Source organism: Ailuropoda melanoleuca, chromosome 16, assembly GCF_002007445.2.
Source record: "Ailuropoda melanoleuca isolate Jingjing chromosome 16, ASM200744v2, whole genome shotgun sequence".
NCBI lineage: Eukaryota > Metazoa > Chordata > Mammalia > Carnivora > Ursidae > Ailuropoda > Ailuropoda melanoleuca.
The window spans coordinates 8,084,681-8,090,512 of NC_048233.1; the positions used below are offsets into that span (position 1 = coordinate 8,084,681).

Here is a 5,832-nt window from a genome sequence, read left to right on the forward strand (position 1 = left end):
GACATTGACAGAGGGCAGGATGGTATGCTGTTTAAGAGACTGCTGTCCTCTGAATCCTGGCTTCACCCAATCAACAGCTGTGTAAATTAAGTAAATTAAACTTGCTCAGGCTCATTCGGGGGGGGGGGTAATAAAAAATATTTCTTTTTCAAAGGTGGGTTGAGAATTAAATGAAAAAATACATGAGTATGCATTGCCTTATTTTAGTTGTTAGAATACCTAACTCAAGTAGATTTTAAAAATCAGGGCGCCTGGGTGACTCAGTCAGTTGGGCTTCTGCCTTCAGCTCAGGTCATGATCCCAGGGTGCTGGGATTGAGTCCCACATCAGGCTTCCTGCTCAGCAGAGAGCCTCCTTCTCCCTCTCCCTCTGCCCCTCCCCTGCTTGTGCCTACTCTCTCTCTCAAATAAATAAATAAAATCTTTTTTAAAAACTAGGAGTTAATATTTATCCCATATAACAACTTCAGTCTGAGATAGTCTAAGGGTTCAGTGAGAGGCTTGTTGAGGTAAAAATGCTTCACATCTTTCCACTCTGGCTTCTTCCTGTGTCCTCAGTGCGACCACTCACGGCTGCAAGATGGTGTGGCAGCTCCAAGTGCCATGCCCTCAACATCTCTGTCTTCACAACCAGGAAGTGAGGAGGACAGCAGCCTTCCCTTACATCTGTTTGGGGAAAGGAGAAAACACTTGTCCGGAATTTCCACTAGCGGGTCTTCCCCCTTCGTCTCCTTCCTGAGTACTGTGCTCAATAAGAGTGGAGTCTACGGTTACACTACCTGAGATCAAATCCCGACTCTGGCACTAACTGTGCAACCAGGGAAAGTTACTTAGCCTCTCTGTGTCTTAGTTTGTCACCTGTAAAATAGAAACAGTAACATTCACACTGAAAGTTGGCATGAGGATTAAATTGTGTAGCATACGTAAAGACCTTAGAACAGTGTCAGACATGTAGAAGGTGCAGGTAAGTGCTAATTCTTACGATACACGGCCACATGCCTAGTCATACTTACAAGGGAGGCTGTGAATGAAAGTACCTGGACTTTTCAGCCTCTTTCTTAGAAGGCCCATTGTGCCAGCAAAAAAAAAAAAAAAAAAAAAAAAAAGAATGGGAATGAAAAGTCTCTTATGTAGGAAACCAACAGTGCCAGCCACTATACATAGTGTTTGAAGGGTCCTTAGCAAAAGTAAATTCTCAAATAAATAATTTCCATTATTTGTAATAATATTCTGCCTTCATTAAATGGCACAATACAATGTCATTTAATAAATAGATCCCCAAATCCAACAACATTAACCTGCTCCTTTCTTTTTCTTTTCTTTTCTTTTTTAAATAATCTCTACACCCAACATGGGGCTCAAACCCACCACCTGGAGATCAGGAGTCGCCTGCTCCATCACTGAGCTAGCCAGCAGGCTCCGTTCTTGCATGGCCAGTCACACTCCCACACCGCCTCCCAGACTCCACAGACTCAGGTGATTACAACTTCACAGTGGGGGATGACACTGCACATCGAGGTGTTCTGGGCAAGGTCTTACTCCCAGTCTGTGGAGACGTGTTCTAAACTTTATCCTTCCTGCTTCTTGCATCCATTAGGATAACTATCAAAAAGGAAAGACCACAAGTTTTAGAGAAATTGGAACACTTGTACACTACTGATGGGAATGTACATTGGCACAGCCATTATGGGAAAAGAAGAGGGAGGTTCTTCTAAACACTAAAAATAGAGTAATCGGAGCTTCTTCCAGACGTGCAGCTCTCCTGGTTTCCTGGAGTTTCCTCACGGCATGGCCGCCAAACGCCAGTCTTGGTTCCTGCCTCAAAGGAAGAAATCGAGACTGCCTCCTGCCCGCAAGCCAGAGGAGAGGTGGACCTCTCAGCACTTGCCAAAGGGAGAAAAAAAAAACAAGAAGCAATCAAACATATTGATAAAGTACAAAATGAAATAGACTTCATGAACAAGCCAGTGAGATTTTGAAAGTAGAACAGAAATATAAGAAACTTCTCCAACCATTGTTTTTCAGAAGAGGTCAGAATTGATTGCCCAAATCCCCAATTTTTGGGTAACAACTTTTGTCAACCATCCACAAATGTCTGCTGCTTGGGGAGGAGGATGAAGAGGTATTGCATTAATTGACAAGAGTTGAAGTGACAGAATTTGAAGATATTAAATCAGGTTACAGAATAGATGAAAACCCTTACTTTGAAAATAAAGTTCTCTCCAAAGAATTTCATCTCAATAAGAGTGGTGATCCATCTTCAAAGTCCACTGAAATCAAATGGAAATCTGGAAAGAATTTGACAAAACATTCAAGTCAAACACAGAATATAGCCAGCAGCATGAAGAACCAGAGATCTTCTTTACCTGCTTTACTGACCATTCTGATGCAGGTGCAGATGAGTTAGGAGAGGTCATCAAGGATGATATTTGGCCAAATCCATTACATTACTACTTGGTTCCCAATATGGATGATAAGGAAGGAGAAGGAGAAGAGGGAGGAGAAGAAGAAGGAGAAGGAGAAGGAGAAGGAGGAGAAGGATTGGAAGATATTGGTGAAGGAGGAGATAAGGATGAAGTGAAGAAGAGAAGGTGATGATGAGGGGGAGGAAGGAGAGGAGGATGAAGGAAAAGATGACTAATGGAACCCTGATGGATTTCAACCTTCCTTTTTTAATTTTCTCCAGTCCCTGGGAACAAGTTGCAGTCTTTTTTTTTTTTTTTCCTGCTCATTCACCCTGTTGTTTGAAGTCTCCATTCTCTCCCTTTATGCCATAGTTCTCAACTTATTTGGGGGGAAAATATCTTGAGCAGAATACAGTGGGAAAAGAATCTCTACCCCTTTCTGTTCCAAATTCATTTTTATCCCTTCCTGTCTCAACAAAAACTTTATGGAATCACCACCACCGTGCTCTATGGGAAAAAAGGAGACCCTTCTGCTCCCTGAGCTTGCTGAAAGCTGGAGGGTGCTAGGCCCCTGTGTAGTAGTGCATAGACTTCTAGCTGTTTTCCCTCCTTTCTCTGTATATTGGGCTCAGAGAGTAAACTGCATCTCTATGTGAATATGGACAGTTAGCATTTACCAACATGTGCCTGCCTACATTCTTGTGTTTAAAAAAAAAGAAAAAAAACTTTTATAATAGGATTATAGAAGGTTAGCAAAGGGTGGGTTGTATGGGTAGATTAGGTGGGCGTTTTGACACCATGGCTTTTCCTTTGACATATTTAACTGTGATGTTTAACAGACATCCTTGCAATTTAAGATGACACTTTTAAAATAAAACTCCCTCCTTATGATGACTTGAGCCCTGACCCTTGATGGGAGAATCAGCAGAACCTGTAAGATCTTATTTGGAATTGACATTCTCTATTGTAATTTTGTTCCTGCTTATTTTAAATTTTCTTTTTGTTTTGCTGGAGAGGAAAGATAATGCTCAATTTTAAACATTAAAAGTGTACAAGTGGCTTTGTTACAATAAAACTAAATGTGTAAGAAAAAAAACCCAATGGATAAAAAGTGGTGGTATATGTATACAGTGGAATGTTATGCAGCCATTAAAAATGAAATCTCGCTATTTGCAATGACATGGATAGAACTAGAGGGTATTATGCTAAGTGAAATAAGTCAATTAGAGAAAGACAATTATCATATGATCTCACTGATATGTGGAATTTAAGAAACAAGGCAGAGGATCATAGGGGAAAAGAGGAAAAAAATGAAAGAAGATGAAACCAGAGAGGGAGACAAATCATAGGAGACTCTTCAGCATAGGAAACAAACTGAGGGTTGCTGGAGGAGAGGAGGGTGAGGGGATAGGGCAACTGGGTGTTGGACATTGGGGAAGGCATGTGTTGTAATGAGCACTGGGTATTGCATAAGACTTATGAATCACAGACCTGTGTCCCCTAAAATAAATAATATATTATACGGTAATAAAAAAACCCCAAGAGTTCATACCTTTACACAAATAAAGATACTACTCTACGGAAAAAAAAAAAACAAAAATAAAACACTAAAAAATAGAACTACCATGTGCTCCTGCAATCTCAAGTCTGGGTATGTACCCTGAAGAATTGAAATCAGGATCTCAGATATCTGCACTGCCCCCCATACTCATAGCAGCATTATTCACAATAGCTAAGATATGGAAACAACCCAAGTGTTCATTGATGGATGAATGGCTAAAGAAAGTGTAACATATATACACAATGGAATATTAATAAGCCTTAAAAAAGAAACAAATCCTGCCATTTGTGACAACATAGATGAGCCCAGAAGACATTATACTATGTGACATAGGCCAATCACACAAGGAAAAATACTGTGTGATTTGACTTATGTAAGATATCTGAAATAGTTAAACTCATAGCAGCACAGAATATAATAGTGGTTGCCAAGGGCTACAAAGTAGAAGAAATGGGGAATTGCTGTTCAATGGGTATAAAGTTTCAGTTACACTACGTAAATAAATTCTGGAGATCTGCTGTGCAACAAATATAGTTTAGTTAACTAGATAATATTATACACTTCGAAAATTTTTAAGAGGGTAGATCAATGTTTAATGTGCTTGCCACACGCACATACACACACACACACACACAGGAGCACAAGGAAACTTGGGAGACATGAGAGATATCTTTTGATTGTGGCAATGGCACCATGGGTGTTTGCATATGTCCAAAATCAAATTGTACACATTAAATATGTGTAGTTCTTTGTATGTCAATTATACCTAATAAAGATGTTAAAACTTTTTAATAAAAAAATAATAAGCTATGGTGGAAAGAACATCTGGCCACCCATAAGTTCTAGATTCTAGTTACATCTAGAACACAAACTATGTGATTAGGTAAATTGCTTATTCTCTTTGTTTCTTTATGTGTAAAATGATAGGATTGAACCAGATTAGCAAAAAAATATGTACTGTTTATCTAAAATTCTCATTTTTTAAGTTGTTTGCATTCAGATTTGTAAGAGTAAGAAAAGGCAAGAAACTCCCAGCAGAATTCTATGTGTCCTCATTACTTACCAGATAATTTATTTTATTTTTTTTATTTTTAAATATTTATTTTGGGGGGGGCGGGAGCACAGAGAGAGAGGGAGAGAGGGTCTCAGACTCTAAGCTGAGCACAGAGCTGGGAACAGGGCCGGATCTCACGACCTTGAATCACAACCTGAGCTAAAACCGAGTCTGATGCTCAACCGACTGAGCTACCCAGGTGCCACCCAGATAATTTATTTTGAAGTATCTGGACCTACCTTCTTTAAGCAGTGAAAAATCATAAGTTAGAAATATCTGAGCTATGTTAACAATTAAAATTAAATCCTTGGATCTTGATAAATGATAAATTATATAAGATCAGAATCTAAGTTCATATTCATTGGACAAAACATTTTGGACAGTGCAGTGTCCTCTCAGCACGTGGAAAATCAGGCTAATCTTCACGTGATCAATTACATAGATGAGCATTACAAATCTACGACATTCCAACTCTTACATTCCTAGGAAAGATCACTTTTAAATACTGACAGGATCAAAACTTTCTGCCTCAACCAACGTGTCCGAGGAAATTACATCCTACCATTAAAACCACTTATTTGGGCCTTCAAGACTTCTCTGAAACACAATGCCTGAAAATACAAAAAGAAGTCCTGGTTAATCTCTAACAAAGCCATATGAAGTTACGGAGGCAGAATTAGGCAGGGAGAACAGATGTAATACAACTACAAGAAACAGATACGCCTTAAATTGACCTAACTGTGGTGATCGACCAGAGGTACCTATGGGGTGTCTAGCAAAGAATGGGCATGAGGGTATGGGATGAAACATCAG

General features: G+C 39.4%; 1 pseudogene; it reads left to right on the top strand.

Annotated features, from left to right (window-relative positions):
* The first annotated feature begins 1,787 nt into the window (after positions 1 to 1,787).
* On the top strand, positions 1,788 to 2,716 carry LOC100470273 (annotated as a pseudogene).
* The last annotated feature ends 3,116 nt before the right edge of the window (positions 2,717 to 5,832 follow it).